The sequence below is a fragment of the Euprymna scolopes genome, chromosome 13 (genome assembly GCF_053919585.1).
Source record: "Euprymna scolopes isolate OS-2025 chromosome 13, ASM5391958v1, whole genome shotgun sequence".
In the NCBI taxonomy this organism is placed as follows: domain Eukaryota; kingdom Metazoa; phylum Mollusca; class Cephalopoda; order Sepiida; family Sepiolidae; genus Euprymna; species Euprymna scolopes.
This window is the reverse complement of record NC_136494.1, coordinates 96,752,310-96,764,354: the sequence shown is the minus strand read 5'-3', so window position 1 is coordinate 96,764,354 and position 12,045 is coordinate 96,752,310.

The window sequence follows — 12,045 nt, the reverse complement described above, 5'->3', positions numbered from 1 at the left end:
AAAAGAAAAAAAATGGATTATTTCGTTAGCCTTCTAAATCTGAAATGAATTTGGAAGCATTTAAACTGTTGAATAGAATATCCTTTGTAACTTAAAATTTTTTAGCGAATCTTCATGTATTAAGGAGATTGAAAGTTTGTAGGCTACTTACATTTAATAATTTTATAAATTGAGATAACATTACCTTAACAAAATTAGTTCTAGTTTTATAACAATACTAGCAGGCCGTCTGGCATTGCCCGATCGTAAAATATGCTTAAATATGATATTTTGATTAATGCAGATTTTGTATTTATTATTATACTAGCGAAGGGTACCCGGTGTTGCCCGGGTGTTTGGAGGTGTGTGTGTGGGGGGGGGGGGGGAGAGTAAAAAAAAAAAGTAAGTATGAGGATCGAACCTGACCCGTTGAGGTAAAGTTGTAAGTTAAAGTGTGAAAAAAAAAAAAAGTGCAACGTTAACCATTGCCCCACCGTGAGATGCTAATGGAAACACGTTTGAATTTATTTAATTACTTGGATTTAGCAGGTGCCCGTTTTAATGAGTTAATGAGGTCAAGTTTGATTGCGGGATAGTATTCGTTTACTGCTGAACGCTTCCCACCCCGCCAAGATGTTATAGGAAAAAGACTAACCCACATGCGGTGAGCGACAAATATTGAATATTTATCTTCCCGAAATCGAGCAAATTAAATAGACAGGCGAGCTTCGTTGTTAACTGTGAGATATTACGATTTATATGTGATATAAAAAGTTGTGAACCGACCGACCGCTTCTCTGAAAAAAGCCTTTTGTTGACATACAGAAAAAACGAACACGCATACATACATTTTCGCTTTTATATATATAGACTAGCCGTACCCGGCCACACGTTGTTTGTGGCTTAGTGGAAATGGAAGAGAAATGCCCCCCTCCCCCCGCCAAAATGTATGTTTCTTATGTTCTTAATACTTGTGGATACCTTAGGTTGAAAGCAGTGTAAACATGAATGTTTAATTTTATTATGGACATTTATTTGAGCTTGCATTTGCAAATTTTGTATAATAAAAACTTTAGCCGATTATAAATTTGTATAAAAGTATAGTGTTTTATAAATAATACTTTGCTGCAAAAAAATAAAAAAATACAAATAAATAAATAAAACTTTTTAAAGAATAAACCAAACAAATAATAGGGAGACCAATGACATTTCCTAAGGAATATAGAAATGAATTGGGAAAGTGTTTTATGTTTTAATGTTCATTTAATTTTAATTTTTTTTCTTTTAGAAATTTATTTAGTTTTGTTTTCATTTAGAAAGGCATGCGCAAATAAAGACACACACACACACACACATAAATCTATGTACGAATAAGTTGTGTATTTGTTTTGACAAGCATGTGCAGTCAGTCACATGCACACAAACAGACATACATACGAATATCCAAATATAAAGAAATGGAAATAAACTACAAATGCAGTAAATAAGAAATATAAATATGAAGTATATATATATTATTTTTCACCAGAGAAATGGCATCTTACTTGAACAACAGAAGTTGTGTATAGTGACGCCATATTTTAATTTTATTAACTGTTCGTTAATTTAGGAAAGAGTAGAATTCTAGAATATGAGAATTTTCAGAGCTCAACTAATCAGAATGGGCGGATTACATGGAGAGACTTTATTAATTATGTATCGTAAAACTGAATGATTCTGTTATGTCTATGTATCTAATAAGCAGTTACAATCGGTGTAATCTCAATAGCATTGGAAAATGTAAAATTGTTCCCAGTGTCAACTGGTAGTGGTGATAGGATCTAATATATAGAGAGAAAAATAGGAAATCCTTCCTCTGAAGATGTTGTGATTGTGATTGTATTGCTCATCGGATGTAGTATTTCAATATCAAGACCGAATGTGTCTAAACTGGTGTTCGAAAGCTAAAGAAGATAGTGGCTACAAGGTCAGATGTATTGAATTTGTATGTGGTATCTGTTGTAAAACTACGATACTTAGGTCCAGAAGGAAATTTCTGCAGTTCTTATTATTATATAGGAGATTATATTGGACCCAACATATAGTAATGATTTAAAAATTCTAAAGCATGACTCATGGGCCACCACCGAGAATTGAAATTAAAACCTTTATCTTACGATTTACTTTTTCCTTTGACGTTAATGCCTAAGCTATAAAGACATGTTTGCTGCAAGGCTAAAATATAACATGAACCAATATCTATGCATGCATATTCGTAATGCAATCATTCGACCTTCACCTGGCAAATTCCATTTTTTTAAATTTTCACTTTTGCATAGGTTCAAATACTTTATATATTAAGTTTCACGTATGTAGACCAAAAACTAACAGAGGAGTTGGTAGGCAAAATTTTTTAAACAAATATATATACACATACATCATCATCATACAGTCCATCAATCTTGAAGATGACTAGTTGGGGCCTCAGCTCTAAGGTTTCTCTAATCTTTCTATTTCTTGCTTTCCTTTGTGGAGACTTTTCCACCAACTTTAGCTTGTTCCTCCCAACCCTCAACATTGATGTTCATTGCCTCCAGGCGCCGCTTTGTTACATCTTTGTAGCGAAGCTTTTGACCTCGTACCTTGTGGGTTCCATTTTCCAGTTCTCCGTAGAAGATAATTTTTGGAATTCGGTTGTCTTCCATTCTGGCAATGTGCCCAGTCCATCGTAGTTGCATAGTAGCAAGGGTAGCTTCCACACTATCTAGGTTTGCTCTCCTGAGAACTTCCGCGTTTGAAATGTAGTCATTCCATTTGATCTTCATGATCCTTCTCAGGTGTCTCTGTTGGACGGCTTTCAATCTCCTTATGTGTTCTCTATACAGAGTGTAGGTCTTTGCTGAGTACAGCAAGGCTGGCAGGACGATGGTTTTGTAGACTCTGCACTTCGTGTCTATCCGGAGGCACATGCGCTTTGGATTCGGCAGCTTATTTCTTTGTCAGCACAGTTATTAGTGCTTAGAGTGCTTCCAAGATATTTGAAGTTTTCAATAACTTTTAGCACCTAGCCGTTGATTGTTATTATAGGCTCTTGCGGATTGTTATCTGGTGAAGGCTGATACATCACTTCTGTCTTCCTTATGCTGATTTGTAGGCCTATCTTCCTGGCTCTTTGAGAGAAGGTATCAACTACCCTTTGCATCTGAGCTTGATTGTGAGTTATCAGAGCAGCGTCGTCTGTGAACAGTAGTTCTGTTATCAGCTCCTTCCTTGTCATAGTCTTGGCCTTCAGTCTTGCAAGGTTGAACAGTTTCCCATCATAGCATGTGTGGATGAAGACACCTTCTTCGATGCTTTGATGAAGCAGCATTAGAACGGTCGTCAGAAATAGGGTGAACAGTGTTGGGGCCAGTAAGCACCCTTGTTTGTGGTTTACTTCAAAGAGTTCGCTTTCTAGGTTTTATACTACAGTTCTCCCTTTTGTTCCTTCGTGAAATTGTTTGATAATTCCCACAAAGTGATCGAGGCATCCAAACACTTTAAGAACCTTCCACAGCATTTTTCTGTCAACCGTATCAAATGCTTTACGGAAGTCTACAAAGACTATGTAGAGCTCCCGGTACTGTCCAATGGCTTTTTCTTGAATCTGCCATAAGCTGAAGATCATATCTATCGTAGATCTTTCACGCCTGAATCCACACTGTGATTCGGTTAGGACTCTTTCCGCCAGTCTGGCTAGCCGAACATACATAAATATATATAGAAAGAGGTTTGTGTTTACTATAAGCTTTTTATGCAAATATTAATCATGTAGAATATTTGCATGAATATAATTACATGTAATAGTTAACTAAAGATTATCATCCCATGAGAAAACTGAAAAAAAAAACAAATAGGGAATTAATTAAAATGAATGTTTAAAAGAATATGAAAATTAGCTAGATCTTTTACAGAAAAATTCAGAACTGTAATGCCAAGTTGGTGTCTAGCAGGTTCAGTTTTACCTCTTGAGGTAAATGCCCTCTTTAGTCTTTGTTGTAAAGTGATGACGTTATGATAAAAACAGAGGTTTCTAGTTATCTATGCAATCAGTTTTAAACATTTTTGTCAGCCAATGAAAACATGGGAAGTGATAAGGATGGACTTAAGAGAAAGAGGGATAAATAAATACTTGGTCAGAGATTGGTTAGTTTGAAAGTCAATTTCTAAAACACGTCAGCAAACTGGCATTAAATTGGATATGATGATGATGATGCTGCATTTAATCTTTTCTCTCATCAGTCAATTAAGAACAGGTTTTTCTAAACTGAAGTAATTCAATCCAGTTCCTTTTTGGAGGAGCTGCCTTTTCTCTACATTAAAACTGGCCTTGTGTCTAAATCTACCCTCATGGGTGGGCCAAAGTTGTTTACATTATATGTAAGCATAAAACTGGCTGCTGGCCAGCTAAAAACAACCTTTTTATTTACTTATCAATTTAAAAAATGATTAAATCTGGCCAGTGTGAAAAATGATGCATTTACTGAAAATGGAGAGTTCTGTAGTGTCTCTTTTACAGAAACTAATATATCTGTGTAGTGTTAGCAGTAATCAGTCTAAAAACCTATGTCATATTGCTATGTGTATTAAGCGGAGGTTTCTATGTTTTTTTGTCGAAGTAAGTAATAAGGGTAGCCATATTGAATTTTAATAAAATCATTTCAAGTGTTAAAAAAAGCAATCTGTTAATCTTTGAAATGATCTGAGCAGCAAAAGTGCCTGAAGGCAAGAATCTGAGTGTTCATTATTTCCATGTTAAATAAGTATTAGATAATTTAATCATAATGGTAAAATGAAATAATCATGGATTAAACCCAGTAATTAAGCCATATGAAATATTTGATAACTGTGTACAGTGGGATAGGAGGATGACATAACAATGAGTGAGAAAATATTGTGCTATCACATCTATCCATGACTTGTTTAGGAGAGCGTTTCTCCTCAAAGTTCATGTAGGAATATAGTATACTGAAGGAAATTGAGAGATAATATATGGAAAATATGCATCAGCTATAGGCAGGCAGTGTGGTCATTTTAGATTAGTGTGTGGCCCCAGTGTTTCTTTTCATATACTGTAAGGAATAATAATAATGTCTAGTTTATTATATATGAGACTAGCCTGGGTGCCTAGCGTTGCTCGGGTGTATAGAACAAAAAAGTGGTAGTAGACAGGCAGGCTCGAACTGCTAAGGAGGAAAAGAATGTGGGAAAAAAAAAAAAAAAAAAGAGTGACATCTTTGCTGTTGCACCCATTGCCAAACCGGAAGTGCTGAAGGTTTAAATTAAGGCTAGTCAATCGAAAAGAGGGGATGACTTTTGAAAATATTGGCGAAAAAAGTGATCTCTCCTTGTAGAAGAGTGCCCAGTTGAGGATGAAGAAATTAATGTTTTTAGCCAATTTTTCGATATAATAATTCGTTAGAAAAAAAAAAATTTTTTTGGTAAGTATGAGGATTGAATCCGAACCCTTGAGGCAAAGTTGGAAATTAAAGTGTGAAAAAAAAAGAAAAAAAAAGTGCAACGTTAACCATTGGGCCACTGCCAAATACTAACGGAAACACGTTTGAATTTATTTAACTATTTAGAATTGGCAGGTGCACGTTTTAATGACTTAATGAGGTCAACTTTGACTGCGGGACAGTATTTTAGTTACTGCGGGAATGCTTTTTTTTTTTTTTTTTCCCCCCCCAAGATATTGGGGGTGGGGGGGACCAGCTCCCCATAACAAGGGGATTGTCCAAATTGAATAGCAATTGTATGATATAAGGAAAATTTCCACATTGATCAAAGCTGATTGCTTTCGGACATTTCCGGCGATCGCGACTGGAAAAAAATACCACCAGAATTAGTGCTGCTTTTATTATACGAAAAAGCCTAATCCACATGCGGCGAGCGAAAAATATTGAATATTTATCTTCCTGAAGTCGAACAAATTAAATAGACAGGCCACCTCCGTTGTTAACTCGTAGATATTATGATTTATATGTGATATAAAAAGATTTAAGAAGTTGTGAGCCGAGCGACCGCTTCTCGGAAAAAAGCTTTTTACAGACATACACAAAAAGCGAACATACATACATTTTCGCTTTTATATTTATAGATGAATATTTGAATGCAATATGGTGTAAAATAACAAGGCCGATAGCCATTAGTCACATGCTCTCGTGTAATGAATGAATGCGTGAATGTAGGATTGACATGAAATTCTTAAAGATAAACTAAAATAACCGAAAAATTGACTGAAATGACTTAAATAAATAAAAAGTAAATGACTAAGAATGACTTTAATGAACTTAAGGATGAATTGAATGCTTAAAAAATAACTGGAATCCTTCAAAAACAACTTGAATGATCTGGAGAATGACTTTAATGGCTTTGAGACTGACTGGTTGTAAAGTGGGTGATCATTTTACATTAAATTAATACAGTAAAGTGATCCCCCACTTTATATCACAATAAGTACAGCATGTAGTAAGAACAGAAACTACACTTTGATCTTGGTCAAAAGGCCAAGAAAAGCTGTATTTATTTGCTTCCCCACCGAGCAAATTAGGCACAAGGCCGATTTTTAATGTGAGGAGTGAAAGGGAAATGGGGACCAACTCCCTGGGGAGTAGGAGAGCTGGATAGTGACAATTGGTATGAAGGGTTTCCCCGACATTGACCAAGGTCTTATATGTGGGGTTGCCCCCACATATGGTCTTTGCTTGCAGTATCTGCCGAAACAGATACTACACTGTGATCTTGGCCAAAAGGCCAAGAAAAACTTAAAAAGCTAAGAACAGCATCTATTAACAACGGACCTTTGATCAAGGTCAAAAAGGTCAAGCACAAAAGTGTTACAGACAGACCGACTGACGGAGTGATTTATAGAGTCGCTTGCACGCGACTAAAAATATTTTCTTTGAAAATCTGAGCATAGAAGTCATCTAAGATTTTAACAAGGTTTATGAAATTAATACATACAATGCATCTTAAGTGTCTATCACTGATTAGTTTAATGTTCCTACAAAACGGTTTTGATTTTTATACTTCTTTTTATAAAAAAAAACTTTTTTTCTTCTTTCTCTAGCTTGACAGAATAAATATCTACCCCAGTTTGATAAGCCTTGAAATAAATATCTATATTATATTTCTCTTAGTCTGTCTGTTCCACTTTTTCTTGGTTTAAACTACTGGCCAATCTGGATAAAATTTTGTATGAACCTTTATTACGATAAGATGCAGCAAGCTAAGTATTCTGATATCGATTCAATCCACTAATTTGCATGCTTTTTTTTTTTGCAAACAGTTTACAATAGAATAATTGTTTTGCTAATAATAAGAGTAATTAATTAATTTAATAAAAACAAAGAAAAAAAAACAGGATAAATGACCAAAATCTTTCTTAAAATGTGTTCATTAATTTTCAAGGAAGTTAATTTGAATAAAAACTTGTTTCTTAAAATTATAATTTAAAGATATGTAATGTACATTATACATTTTAAAATATATAGAGCGAGATTAATAGCTGCCAGATGGTGGATTGCTTTAGCTATTTTGGGAAGGTGCTTTGAGTAAATGATCAAGTTTATCGAAAGAGTGTCAGATAACAGAGAACAAGTTCACATAAATGAGACAAAAACAGGAAAAATATATTGGTTCAAAAGACATTTTTATAGTTGTTCATTGATCTGGAGAAAGCATTTAACAGATTTCAATATGATATACTATGATTGGTGATTCAGAAACTTGGGATACAAGAATCAGCCTGTGTGTGGATGCTGCATAAAATGATGATTTAGCAGATTAAAATAAAGGTCACTTAATAATAAAACAAAAATATATATTAAAGATTTGTTGTTGGCAGTGTTTTTAGCGATATTAAAAACTTCCAAACACTTATTTTTTTCTGCTACCTTAGCAGTTTTTTAAGAGCTATAAGCTCTACTTGTTATTCATATATATATTTATGAATGAATGAATCGCCCTTATTTTTTATGGAACATATTTATTTTTATTATTAAATATTATTTACACGCATAAAAGTATATGTATGGACATGCATGTTTCTAGCTTTTAATCGTCATCAGCATAGGTTAAGATCAAACACATATATATATATATATATATATATATATCTTGGAAGTTTTTTAACCTTTAAAACTCTATAAAAAACGTTTAATTTTTATATTTATCATTTGTTAGAAAACTATTTAGTAAATCATTTAATCATCTACAATCACTGCATTAACTTGCTCTTTTGAATTCACAATAGTCCTAATGTTAATTCAAGTGATCATCAATTGTTCACCATGAAACACTGTTTTGAGGAGTTAAAAACAAAACAGTATATTAAATCATGACTCCCCAGCAATGTTGATCAAACACCACCTCCCTTAATCACAAGAACAAAAACTGTTCCAGATATTGGATCTAGTTACCTACTTATGATTAACCTATTCATGTTATAAAAAAAAAAAAAAAAAAAAAAAAAAATGTCTTCCTTACTTGTGAGCTTTATCCCCGTCTCCAAATATATGTTCTTTTTTTTTAAATTTATAAAACATATATCCAATTAAAGAAGTCCTTTAGGATTACCATGAGTTAAAATTTCATTGTATTTAATATTATAAAAACTTCTACGTATTGTTTTTTTGTTAACAATCATATTTTTATTTGAATGCAAACAAACTCAGAAAACACTCAAACTTTAACAGATTAAACTGTTAAATATTTTATCTGATAGTTTTTTTTTTTTTTTTTACATAGGCATCACCACATTATCAAGGCCAAGAGGTCACTCAAGGATAAGGGTTAAAGAGTGTACAGTAGAAGTTGGACAATATAGTAATGATTAGTAATGAAAATTTGGTAAATTTGATAACTTATATGGAACGGCTCATCAAGAACTTATTTATGTTAGACTTGAACACAACCATATTGTAGTCAGCCAGAAAACAGGAAAACGGAAGACAATTCCACAGGTGTGCAGTTCTAAGAAAGAAGCTTTGTTCATGGAATCTACGTTTAGGTTTAAGCACAGATAAAGAGTGGGGGGAATTATTGATAGTGTTTACAGCTAGACGAGTGTTTCTTGTGAAAGTTAGGCGAGGGGGGACAATAGACTGAAGCTCAGTCGAACACTTTCCATGAAAATAACGATACATCAGAGACAAACTCGCAACATCTCTTCTGTGAGATAGAGGTTGCAGGGAAGAGAAAAGGACATCGCCTACGAAGTCTATTTTGAACTCTATCAAGGCAGGACAAGTCCTTTCTAGCAGCTCCTGCCCAGATGTGGCATTGTATTCCATTCTTGGACGTACTTGGCTCTTATATAGATAGAGAATTGCATCAGCAGTGAGATATTTAACGGATCGATAGAAAGATCCCACCATTTTTCCAGCGGCCTTGATTTGATGTACATGTTCCATTTAAGATCAGGAGTAATGGTCAAGCCCAGAAGCTTGTCAAAACTTGAGGCCTCCTGAAGACGAGAGCCATTCATTTCAATTGATGCCAGATGTGGATCAGAATGTTGATGATGTAAAGAGAGAAGCTTGGTTTTAGATGCATTAAAAGTAACCAGCCACTCCTTTCCCCATTGTACTACGTGCTCAAGATCAGAGGAGAGAGAATTGGAGAGAACTTGGTCGTTTACTGTCTTAGATGTGCTACCATAGATGGTAGTGTCGTCAGCATAAATGTCTACAAATGATGTAAGGATGTGATTTGGAAGATCATTAATGTAGATCAGGAAAAGAGTTGGGCCCAGGATGTATCCCTGAGGGACACTGGCATTAATACTGTGAGCTTCTGATTTTTGCCCCTCAACTACTACTCTTATGAACCTATCAGAAAGAAATGATTTAATAATTGAGAAGACATTTCCAGCTATACCATAGCTACAGATCTTATGAAGTAAACCTTTATGCCATACCCTATCAAAGGCCTTAGATATGTCAAGAACAATTGCCTTCGTCGAGAGATTTGCTAATCCTATGAGATATAACTGTAAGCACATTTTTTATTGAGATGGTTGATTACTTCTAACGTAATGTACTTGCAATAACCCTTATCCCTGAGTGGCTTCCGGGCCTTGATAAGTGGTGATCACTGTGTAAAAAAAAAAAAAAAAAAAAAAAAAAAGTAACACAGATTCCAGCAACTTACTCATGACGTTTTTCTTACAATATTTATCCAATTCCATCTTTAAATTAGCAAAAGTGTTCATATGGTTAATAGATTTAGTTTTTAAAATTTGTTTCAACAATAACTTTATACATTAAGGAGAAAAGTATTAAAAAAAAATTTGTTGACCAAAAATGGCATTATTATTATTATTAATATTATTAAGTTTAAATCACCTCATTTTATTCTTTATTAATTTATCCTACCTTTCCCATTCACACCTTGTTAGTTTAATCTTATTAATTTTGTCTTTATATGCAAAAATATTTAGATATACCATTAACTAGGAGTAATATTATCATTACAGCTCCCGGACAATGCCAAATATCTTTTATTGGATACATCATTATTAAAAAAGACATTTTTATACTGACAGCGTGGTGTTTAAAAACACCTGTTCTATTTATCATATTAAGCACTTTTGCTATAAGATATACTACTTAACAGTAATAATACTATATTATTTTTATGACTACTGGACAATGCCAAACCTTTTTCTTGTATACAACACTATAAAAACTGTAAAGTTTTTTTGTTTTTTTTTATCTTGGATAACACAGTATTTTCATATGTCTTCAAATCACAATATTGCATTCCAATTTCCACTCCTATGCACTGAAGTTCAGGCCGGATACATAAAAAAGAAAAAAGCTTTCACTTTGAAATGTTTTGCATCACTGAAACAAAATTTCTGAACTTAACCCATTCAATTTTTTTCACTGGTCTTCAATGTAATAAACATGACAGGATTGTTAGCTCATCAAAACTAGCTTAAAAAATCCTTTTCTTACTCCTTTGTTGCTAAATACATCCAAGAAAATTTCAGATGTACTGAAATTTGTCAAATATATATGTGGCTTGGTTTATTTTATAGCATAAAACACAAACAATATCTTTTATGAATAAACAGAAGCTGTTGGTTTATAAATAGTTTTGGAAAAAGGTTTCTTAGCAATGTTAACTAATAAGTGAACAAAAAAGATCTGACATGATTTGAACTTTCTCAAAACTATGTACAGGGTGGAACAATAAAATTGTCGCCCTAAAGAAAACAACACTACAGCTTTATTATAAAACTTCTACAGAAAAAAATCAATTCAGATAACTTGATTATGTAGTAGAGCTGACATCTATTCAATGTAGTCACCTTCAGCCTCAATCATCGCCTAAATACAGGTCCAGAACTGGGAGCATGCCTTTTCTACAAGCGTTGGCAAGAGCTCGGCAAATGGTGGCAATCAGGCTGGCTTTGGTATTGTGGGAGGTCATGTTGGTGATGTTCTCGACATATGACTAAACGAAGTAATCTAGAAGGTTCGGGTTGGGGAAGGAGTGGAGCTAGTGAGAGAAGGGTACAAAGTCGTAGCACTCCTTCTGAACCCAAGCTTGGGTCTCTTTGGACTTGTGGGCCAGCGCCAAGTCTTGCTGCCACAACTAGGGTCTGCCAGTGGCCACCTGACTGCACCAAGGGATCACCACACTCTTCAGCACATCCAGGTACACTTTGGTGTTGGCTTTTAAGCTGACTTTGAAGATTTGAGGTGGCATGATGTGAGTGGCTCTCACTTGAAACCACACCAAAGACCATAATTGTGGTTGGAAACTTTGTTTTCATCACCCTGGGCATGTCCCTGTTATTCATAGCAATCCAGTGATGGATTTTGAGGGTGCTGGCAATGGTCCTGTTGTCATACCTTGAATTGGTAAAGAGCACGAGTTGTACAGTAGCGCATCTCTGATCTCGCTCATTGAACATTGTATCACTTTCAGACAGGATAGAAGGCTCCTATTGCTTTTAGAATTTGTAAACAATTGGCCAACTAATAGATGGTCTGCAAAAAAAAACGGAAAAAGGGGAAATGGAATCATGTCGTC